Source organism: Chrysochloris asiatica, unplaced genomic scaffold, assembly GCF_000296735.1.
Source record: "Chrysochloris asiatica unplaced genomic scaffold, ChrAsi1.0 scaffold00051, whole genome shotgun sequence".
Taxonomy (NCBI): domain Eukaryota; kingdom Metazoa; phylum Chordata; class Mammalia; order Afrosoricida; family Chrysochloridae; genus Chrysochloris; species Chrysochloris asiatica.
In genome coordinates, this window is record NW_006408569.1 from 19,147,653 (window position 1) to 19,159,149 (window position 11,497).

Sequence of the window (11,497 nt, forward strand, 5' to 3'; positions counted from 1 at the left end):
TTTACATTCATCCTATCATATATCGTTTCATTGCCATGGTTACAATCCCCTCCATGCATCATCAACCAACCAAAAGGTATACACTACAAGCCTGCTCCCCAGTCATCAGCACACAGCCCCTCTCCCTCTCTGTGTCTAAAGTCCCCATCTCTCCATATCATCATCTCTGCCTCCATATCAGGCATAACTGCTTCTCTGGGTAGGGTCCCACTCTCTGCTCTTCTCCCTTGATGGTCCCAGGGACCTTAAAGGAAGCATCCTTGTCCATGACTCCTCTGCACTTGCTTCAAAGTTTCTCCTAGGTAGACACTTGGAAGTACTATTGTTGCAGCAAAGGTTATATACATCCCAGCTTTACACATATTGCCAAATTTATTTCAAAATTGGTTGTGTCACTTTGACTTTTACCAATAATATAGAAGAGTTCTCATTTTCCCACATCCCTATAAACACCATTGTTATCAAAAGTACCGATCAGGGTCCAAGAAATAGACAAGCATAGTAAAATTAGTATAATTCAAGAAAGGTTTAATAAAAGGATTATTTTTTCAATGTTGTAGGCTGGTTGTAGGAAACCACATGGGATATGCAATATCCTAGAGCTATGGTCATCCCTGAGCTCCATGTAATAAGGAGAGGAAGCAGTTACTAGAACAAAAAATGTAAAAAAAAATCATGCATGAAGTCTGTCTTAAAAGTAGTTATGAACTTTGGTCAAAGAAGACAGCTGATCCCAAGGCAACCCCACAGGGAATGAACCAGAGAAATGAATGCCCTGGTTTTGTTCTCTTCTTTTTTCCTGACCTCCTTTCATATCTCCTTATTGGCACACACCAATAAGAGCTAAAAAATAAGGAATCCCACTTAAGTAATCCAAACAGGTCAGTCTTCTGTAGAAAGATGGAGAATGTGCCTGCAGGGGAAAACAAAAAGACATCCAGCAAACACAATTTCTCTTGTCCCTCACCATCATCTGCTTTTGTCTTTTATCCAGGTGAAAAAATCTTATCCCCCACACAAGGAACATACAAAATCCTATCAATTAACTTAATATCTTGGAGTGACATAAATGTGATTATACTCTTACCCGAAACCAAAAATTTTAGCTGCCACTTATGTTTATATATAAGGTAATAGAGAGGATGTGAGCAATTGTGATGCCACTAAATGTCAAGGATTACACAGATACAATTTATTCTCAACGAGAAAATTAATTCTATCCTCTTCAAATATGTAAAAAATTCAATTCCAGAATCTTATTTTGAGAGTGCTTCCTGGATTTACTTCTGGTACCAATCACTGTCTCATCAATGACCCAGCAGAAAACAGATAGGACACTCAAATTAGAATAATAAAGGAAAGAATTTGAATGGACTGAACATGGTACAACACAAAAACAAATAAACAACAACAAAAAAAGAGCTATAGTGCAGTACCTCAGGACTATTACCACTTCTATGTAAATTGCAAAGTAATACAGGAAGAGAGTAATAAGAGGTCTTCAGAGGAAAAAAAAAAAATGTAGTTAGTTATGTCTTCAAAGGAGTACCTAAAGATAGGTATGTCTTTGTTTAAGGTATGAGACCATACAAAGGCAAACCGACAGGGAGAGGACAAGGCTAAAAAATACTCTGACCTCACTTTCCTCCCACTCTCTAATCTTCTCTATAAACCAGAAGACAAATGTACCCATTGATGTACTCCATACAGGTCAGCCTTCTGAAGCAGGAAGGAGGGTGGAACCAGATGATACAAACAGAGACTATCTGACTCATCAGACTTTTAATATTTGCCAATAAATCAAATGACATATTGCATTAGGCAAGGCTGCTACACAAGACATCTTTAAAGTGATGCAGCATAAGAGGCACTTGCCCATCTATGCCAAACAACCCAGAAGACAATTATTTGGCCAGCTGATTGGAAGAGATCCATATCTGTGTCCATTCCAAAAAGAGGTGATCCAAGGAAATGCGGAAATCATTGGACAATAACATTAATGTCACATGAAAGTAAAATTTTGCTAAAGATAAATTTTAAATGGCTGCAACAATACATTAACAGCCATATGCAGATGAGGATATGGAATGAGGGATATCATTGTTGACATCAGATGGATTTTGGCCTGAAAGCAGAAAATACCAGAAAGAAGTTTAACAGTGTTTTATTGACTATGTAAAAGCTTTTGAATATGTCGCTCATGACAAGCTATGGACAACATGCAAAGAATGAGCATTCCAGAATATTTACTTGTGCTCATGAGGAACCTGTATGCAGACCACGAGGCAGATATGTGAACAGAAAAAGTGGACACTGAATGGCTTAAAATTAAGAAAGGTGTGTGCCTGAAGAGTCCTGCTATGGCACTGTGGGTTAACGCAAGCTCAACTGGAACTGCAAGGTCTGCAGTTCAAGCTCACCAGCCACTCCTCGGAAGCCCTATACAGACTTGCTATGAGTCAGAAATGACTCAACGGCACTTAACAAGAACAACAACAAGTATGTTTTCACCATACTTATTCAATCTATAATCTGAGCAAATAATCTGAGAAGCTGGATTGTATGAAGAAGAATGCGGCATCAGGATTGAAGGAAGACTCTTTAACAACATGCAATACACAGATGATACAAACTTGTTTGCTGAAAACCAAGAGGACTTACTGAAGATCAAAGACCACAGTTTTCAGTATGGATTGCACCTCGATGTAAAGAAAACAAAAATCCTCACCACTGAACCAATAAATAACATCATGATCAATGGAGAAAACATTGAGGTTTTCAAAGACTTCATTTTGCTTGGATTCACTATCAACACTCATGGACGCAGCAAACCTGCTGCACAAGAAAGACTTCGTTAAAGTGTTCAAGAGCAAATATTTGAGTTTGAGGTCTAGATGCGCCTGACCCAAACCATGGTATTTTCAGTAGCTTCATATGCATGTGAAAATTGGACAGTGAATAAGGAAGGCCATAGAATAACTGATGCATTTGAGTTATGAAGTTGGAGAAGAATATTAAAAGTACCACAGACAACTAGAAGAATGAATAAATGTGTGTTGCAAGAAGTAGAGCCAGAATGCTTCTTAGAAGCCAGACTTCAACTCTCCTACTTTGGACATATTATCAGGAAGAACCAGTCCCTGCAACTCTCTCACTTTGGACGTATTATCATGCTTGGTAGAGTAAACGGTTAGCAAAAAAGGGAAGACCCTCAATGAGATGGATTAGAACAGTGGCAGCAGCAATGATCTCAAGCTTAACAAAGATGGTAATGATGGCACAGGATCAGAGAGTTTCGATCTGTTGTTCATAAGGTCCTGATGAGTTGGAACCGACTAAACAGCACCTAACAACAACAACAATCATAGGGTTTGACATAATATCTTATTGTTGCTCTAAGTAATATTTTCTTCTTAGCCTTGTAATTTTTTAAATTTCCATGTATTTTATGACTATTCAGATGTGCTTATCTGTGAATTTCCTGGGGTTTTTTTTTTTTTTTTTCTAGTTTCTGTATTTTTCCAATTAACATTCAGTTTTTAACATTTAGCTCAGGAAAAGCTATATTTTCTTGACATTTTAGCCTAGAAATAACTCACTTCCTCCTTTGTGGTCCACTATAATCGTTTCCAAAATGCCTCAATAGCTTAATATCTATAGCACTTCATTGAATTCATTGTCTTAGAACTCTGTCCACACCAACCAATGCCACCCAGCCAAAAAAAAAAAAAAAAAAAAAAAGGAGTTGGCATCAAGTTGATACCTACTCATGATGGCCACTTGTGTGCAGAGTATAACTTCTCTCCGTAGGAGTGTCAAGCTGTGACTTTTTGTAAGCAGAATGACAGGATTTTCTTCCTAGTAATCTCTAGGTGAGTTTGAACTGCAAACCTTTTGGTTAGTAGTTAAGTGCTTCACCATTTGCATTAAGGAGGGACTCTAGTTTGGTACTCACCAATCGCCTGCCAGTTTGTTATACTGTGGTGGCTTGTGTGTTGCTGATTCTGGAAGCTATGCCACGGGTATAATAAACACCAGTAAGGAAACCCATGGTGCACAGGTTTCGGATTAGTTACAGATGAAGACAAAGTAGGAAGAAGGAGAGAAGGACTACTTCCAAATATTTAGTCACTGAAAACCTTATGACTAGTAGTGGAATACTGTGAGATATAGTGCTGGAATGTGAGCCCTTCAGATTGGAAGGCACTCAAAGTAAGATGGGGGAAGAGCTGCCTCCTCATACTAGAGGTGACCATGATGACGCAAAAGGAGTAAAACCCTCGGGACCTTCATTTGCTGATGGTGCACAATTCAAAATGAAGAGAAACAGCTGTAAACATCCATTAAGAACCAAAACATCGAATGTATGAAGTATGAATCTAGGACAACTGGAAATTGTTAATGATGAAATGGACCCCATAACCATTGGTATTCTAGGAATTAGTGAGCTGAAATGGACTGGTATTGGCCATTCTGAATCTGACAATCCCAAGATTTACTATGCAGGGAATGACAAATTGAAGAGGAATGGCAGCACATTTATCCACAAAAAGAACATATCAAGATCTGTCATGAAGAACAACGCAGTCTGTGATAGGATAATACCCATACACCTACAAGGAAAACCAGTTAATACCACTATTATTCAAATTTATGCACCAATCACTAGAGCCAGTGATGATGAAATTGAAGAATTTTACCAACTTCTTCAATCTGAAATTGATCAAACATGCAATCAAGATGTTTTGATAATTACTGTTTTGATTGGAATGCAAAGGTTAGAAACAAAGAAGAGAGATCAGTGGTTGGAAAAAATGCCCTTGGTGATAGAAATGATGATGGATATGACATGATAGAATTTTGCAAGACCTTTTTTGTAAACACCTTTTTTCAACAACATAAAAGATGATTATAAACATGAACCTCACTTGATGGAATACAAAGAAATCAAATTGACTACATCTGTGGAAAGAGACAGTAGAAAAGTTCCATATCATCAGACAAAATAAGGCCAGGGGCAGACTGTGGAAAAGATCACCAATTGATCATATGCAAATTCATGCTGAAGCTGAAGAAAATGAAAACAAGTCCATGATAACCAAAATATGATGTTGACTATATCTCACCTGAATTTAGAGATCGTCTGAAGAACAGATTTGATGCATTAGACACTAAAGACCGAAGATCAGAAAAGTTGTGGGATGACATCAAGAACATAATACTGGGAAAAAAGCAAAAGGTCACTAAGAAGACAAGAAGGAAAGACCAAAATGGATGTCAGAAGAGAATCTGGAACTTGCTCTCCAGCATAGAGATGCTAAAGCAAATGGAAGAAGTGAGGAGGTACAAAAGCTAAACAAAATTTCAAAACTCAGCTCAAGAAGACAGTCAATTATTATAACAAAATGTGTAAATACCTGGAGCTAGAAAACCAAAAGGGAAGAACATGCACAGCATTTCCCAAGCAGAGGGAACCAAACAAAAAATTCAAACCTTGACTCGTAGTATTGAAGGATTCTCTGGAAAAATTATTGAAGGATGCAGAAAGCTTCAAAAAAGGAAGGAATACAAGAGTCATTGTACCAAAAGGAAATGGTCCATGTTCAACCATTTCAAGAGGTACCATAGGATCAATGATCCTGAAGAAAGAAGTCCAAGGTGCATGTGTTGGAGGACAATACTAAAAGTAACATGGACTCAAAAAGAACAAACGAATCTGTGTTGGAAGAAGAACAGACAGAGTGCTTCTTGGAAGCCAGGATGGCCAAACTTGATCTTTCATACTTCGGACATATTATCAGGAGGGACCAATCACTCAAGAAGGATATCATGTTTGGTAAAATGGAGGGTGAAATAAAAAAAAGGAAGACCTCCAACGAGATGGATTGGCACAGTGGCAGCAGCAATAGGCTCAGGTGTAGCAATGACTGTGAGGTTCGCCCAGGACCAGGCGAAAAACCTTTGTGTTTTGTGAGGCTATCCTGTCAGGTTTTTTATTTTTCTGGAGGAATTAAGACTTCTATGTCAGTTTACTTTCTCTGGTTTTAGATAATCTTTGTCCCCATATAGATTATTTATTTCTATCTTTATATATATTTGTTGTTGTTAAGTGCTGTTGAGTCAGCTCTGACTCATAGCTAACCTGTATTGGGTTTCTGAGGATGGTGGGTTTGAACTGCTGACCTGGTGGTTCGCAGTCCAGTGCTGATCCACAGCGACACACCAGAAGTCCATTTATATACATATATATATTTTTTTCTTACATCAGCTCTTTTTTTTCACTTTTTTTAGGGGGGGACTTAATCAATTGTGTTTTGTTTTATTTTTAATTTAAGGTTTTATTGTGGACTGAGTGTAAGTTTACAGGGCACATCATCAGTTTTACATTCAACAAATCATATAACTTGTTTCATTACATTGATTATAATCCCCCCCATGCACCATCAGTTAACAGTGTTTCTCTCTATCCACTTTAGCTTTTTGAAAAACACACAAACAAAAAAACCCACTCAGGTATATATGATAATTTAAATCTCCAACGGGCACATTCTGCAAGTCAGCTCCTGGCCACCAGCTCTTAGTCCTTCTCTTCTTAGTCCATGAATCTAGAGCCCTCAGCCACTCCCTCTCTCCATGCCCCCATCTCTGCCTCCATCGCTGACACTGCTACTTCTCTGGATAAGGTCTCACATTCTGTTTGTGCATTCCTCTCTTGATGGTCCTAGGGCCCTCTGTTTCTGGACTGTAAGATTAACCACGCCCCTTTTTTATTACAAAACTTCTACCTTTACAATTGTGACAGTCACGATTAGTCATGATAATAGTTAATCACTGTTGAATCTTACGAATCTTATCCCCATTTCTTTCACCAGACCCATCTAGACAAGATGACAGCTATTCAGTGGGGACTGTTTCTTTCCCCCCATACTCTTAAACTAAACTCCCTCTTGAAACCTTGTAAGCCAGTCATTTTGTGCCTTTGCCCCCTCATTTTAGGTAGCCAATGTCTAAGTTGTCCATCCCTATCTACCCTGTGTACAGAGCAGATAGCACTGATACTTGATTTGAAGACTCTTTCCCTCTCTGTTGGTATTTAGAGTAACTACCGCTCTGAGTTCATCATGAAGATGTATCTTCTGTCACTGTAGCTGTTCCAGTCTGCTTGTCCTTTCCAGTGGGAATGTCTCACCTCACAAGGTTGTGGATGGGACTCAGGATTGATTCCACATAAGGTCCTATACTCTGTAAAGGCTTTGGATGAGGCCTATTTCACTGGGAAAGTTGTAGAACCCCTTTTAGGTATTCCAATCAGTTATAGGCTGAAGACAGACTTACAAGTTTTCTCTAATCATGTTTCCCAACATTCCTTTCTATCCCACTCAACTATCTATTTTACAATAGTAGGCAAGGGAAACTAATATTCATAAGGCAGTCAAAGATTTTAGTAATATTTACCCTCTTCAAGCTATACCTAGATCCCTGTATCCCAGAGCCCTGTTGTTCTAAGGTTGAGTATGCATCACTATTTACCTCTGTCCCACTAGGCCATGCAAACCTGTCTCAGTGTTCCCCTATCTATCTTGTTCTTCTGCCTCCTCCCCCCTTCTCGTATTACCCTCCCCAACACCCAAAGTAAACCCCCACCCCAACCCCATTATGGTTACCTTATATTCCATTAGTTCTTCCCTCCATTTAAGACAGTCTATTTTATCCAGTAATCTACCTGACCTTCCCACCACCTGGATCTCTGTTCCTCTGTGTTTACCTTCTTTCACATTGTAATTGTTTTGATCATAGACTGACCTCCCAGATCCTCTGTTCTTATAATTTTATTCTGTTCTTGACTCTTCCATTTTTCGACTGAGTTCAGGTTGATGCTGCCATGTACGTCATTCTGTAGTTGTTGTGTGTTCTTGTTGGTTTTCAGTCCACAGAACTTCCTTTAGGATGTTTTTCATAGCAGGGTTGGCTTTGGCAAAATCCCTTAGCTTCTGTTTTACATCAGCTCTTTTGATTAGATTTTGCAAGCATAGCTTTTAGAGCTATTGTGGATAGAAATGTGTTCCTAATATGAAATGTTGACTTTGTAACTTCTCTATCTGTAAATGTGACCTTTATGGGGGGAAATAGGATTTTTTTTAAAGATATTATGAGTTGTTATATATATGCATCCTACCCTAATCTCTCTCTTTTTTTTTTAAATAAATGAAGTGATTTATTTTATTTGTTGTGATGAAATGAGGTTATTTATTACAGTGGTTAAGTTGTACCATCTCAGTGCACCTCTCAGCAAATCACTATCTTTTTTTTAATAATGTTTTATTGTGTATTGTGGGATAGTCTACATGGGGGAACATTAGTTTTACATTCATTCCATCATACATCGTCTCATTGCCATAGTTACCATCCCATCCACGCATCAGCACCCAACCAAAGGGTATAATCTGCAATCCCACCCACCCACCACCCCCTCATGGTCCTCAGCACACAGCCCCTCTCCCTCTCTGGATCCCAAGTCCCCAGCCACTCCATCTCTTCACGCCATCCTCTCTCTTCACGTCATCCTCTCTGTCTCAGTCTCAGGCCTCACTGCTCCTCTGGGTGGGGTCCTGCTCTCGGCTCTTCTCCAATCACTTTTAAGTGGTGCCTTATAAAAGGGGAGAAGAGATGCATAGAGACACACATAGGGAATAAAGACACCAGGTGTAAGAGGGCATGGAAGGAGCAGCTCACATCCTCTGACTACACAGTGAGCAATGGCCACACAGAACTCACAGACCATATTCACCATTAGGGGTTTCTTAGGGAAGTTGTTGTTAAATGTTGACTCATAGTAGTTCTGACTCATAGCTACCCTGTATAAGGTTTCTAAGGAGCTGTGGTGAGTTTGAACTGCCAACCTTGTGGTTATCAGTCCAGTGTTTATCCGAGGAAAGGTACCAGGGTACAATTAGGGTCAGTTGGAGTCAGAATCGATTGGACAGCAGTGGGTGGTGTGATGGTAGTAAGTCATCAACCATTTACTTTTAGGATTTTGTATATATATCTTTCAAGAATGTGTCAGTTGTAAACAGCATGTAGTAGGACTTTTATAATCCAGTCTGACAATTTTTTCTGCTAGCTGCAACATTGTCAGTAAATTTGCATTTAATGTACTTATTGAAATATTTACTTTATAAGTGTCATTTTATTTTTGTATCTGTCTCAGCTAATCTGATTATTTTCTTTTTAAAAAATTTTCTTCAGAATTTTTCTTGGATGCTGCATTATTCTATTAGTTTAAGGTTGATACACTTTTTCTATTATTTTAGTCCCTGCCCTAGAAATTATTACATACATATTTTAATTATTCTAGTTTAAAGCTGATCAATATCTTTATTCCTCTAGATTATATATGAATTTTAGAATACTTTAATTACTGTCAGATTTTTTTTATCCTTCAGGTGTGGATAATATTTTCATTGAGTAAATAATTTTAGTTTGTGTATTAGTTTCTCTCAGCATATTGAAGGTATTATTTAATTTGCTTCTTGCTTCTATAATTGAAGTTGATAATTCAACTGTCAATTCCAAGGTTTTCTCTTCTCATGAATATATTTTTCCTTTGAAGGTTTCATATTTTTACCTCATCTTTGATTTTACTATGATGTGCCTAGTACTCTATTTGTATTTCTCTTGGCTGGGATTTGTTAGACTTCATATATATTTTTTATTGTTATATTTAATCAAATTTGGAATTCTTAGCTATTATCTCCTTAAATTTTTCCTCTTGACCATTCTCTTTTTTATATGTTATCCCAATTAAAAAAAAAAAAAACCTCCCCACCCCCATGTCAAAGATGGAATGAGGAGTAGGCTTTTTCTTAATCTAAAAGATTGGGTCTTTAAATGTAGAAAAATTAGATTTTTTTGGAAAGTGTAAAACTAAAGAAACTATAATGCTGGTGTGGTGCTGTGGGTTAATGCGCCAGACAGCAAAGCCATTTGAACTGCAAGGTTGGAGGTTCAAACTCACCAGCCACTCCTCGGAAACCCTATACATGGTCGCTATGGGTTGGAACCGACTCGACAGCACTTAACAACAAACAACAATTGACTGACCACCCTACGCTTTATTTTTGTTTTCAGTGTTGTTGACTTGGCTCTGACTCATGGCGATGTTATGTATAACAGAATCAAATATTGTCGTGACCTGCACCAATCTACACTTAGTTCCAATGAAATGAAAATTCCTGCCCAAAAAGGAAAAAAAAAACATGGTCACAATATTTTCCTGCTCCAGGAAATGTATAAAGAATGTCAATAATAGTGAAGGAGGTGAGCATTGATATAGCTTCTTGTGCATAGAAGGCTCCAACAAACTAAATAAAACTTTGTCTGATCAAAGAAGCAGCATCATAAAAATAGTGGTTCTCAGGAGGAGAAACAGCTAAAGTAAGCATTGCTTTTTATGGAATTGTTGAGTGTAGTTGAGACTCTTGTTATCTAGAGCTGGCTTCACAAGTAAAAAAATATTAAAATATGCTGCTAAAACACAATCACATTCTGACATTTCAAATATCACATTTGCAACTATACTCAACTATAATCAGATTGTATTAGCCTGTTTTATATTTAGACTCTACAGGCTTCAACTAATTGAGGAAACCAGCTGATGTCAAAAGGAGAAAGCCTCATTCTAAATCGCCAACTGTAATGCAGCTTTCAAAATGAAATTTTCTGTGTAAAGGACAAAATTAATTTAGGAACATGTAGTAATTAAGTGTTATCTCAACAGACAGTGGGTATAATAAATCTATATCAAAATATTGTAGCAAAAGGAAGAAACAGTGGTGAGTAGAGAAACATAAAATTGGATCTTTCCTTTGCATGTATATTTTAAAAAACAAGCAAACAAAATACAACAACCATTTCAAAATAAGTTCCATATAATTACAACATGGGAGGTTGAGTGAGGGAGTGTGTGTGTGTGTGTCTAGTATTGTGGATGTTGGAGTGACATGAAGGGTTGGTTAGCCAGAGTATGTCAAAAATTCAAAGATTCTTGTCTTGTTTATAGAAAATATATAGAAAAATAAGTCATTCTTTATATCAACAGAAAATAAAGTTAAAATATTTAAGCCACTATTTTACAATGTAAAAGTAGAATCCTGAAGGGATACAGTAGGATGTAGTCCCTCTGGTAAAAAGACAGACTGAGCTGACATGAAATCATACCCCCTCTACTCTATGTTAAAATGATGGATGACATATAAGCCCAAAGATGGGGGAAATTGATGCGTATCTAAGTCTTAACAATAACAACAAAAAAATCTAACAATATCCTTAGGTGCCAGGAACATAAAAGAATTCAAAGGCAAAACTGAAGTGATACAGTTTCTGCTTTTCTGCTGCTCTATTACAAGTAACTGGGCCTAGGCAATGGTTTGTGAGACACAAAAATCAATCTAAAATTTTATCACACCATTAATAAACAATTAGAAAATATAAAATATAA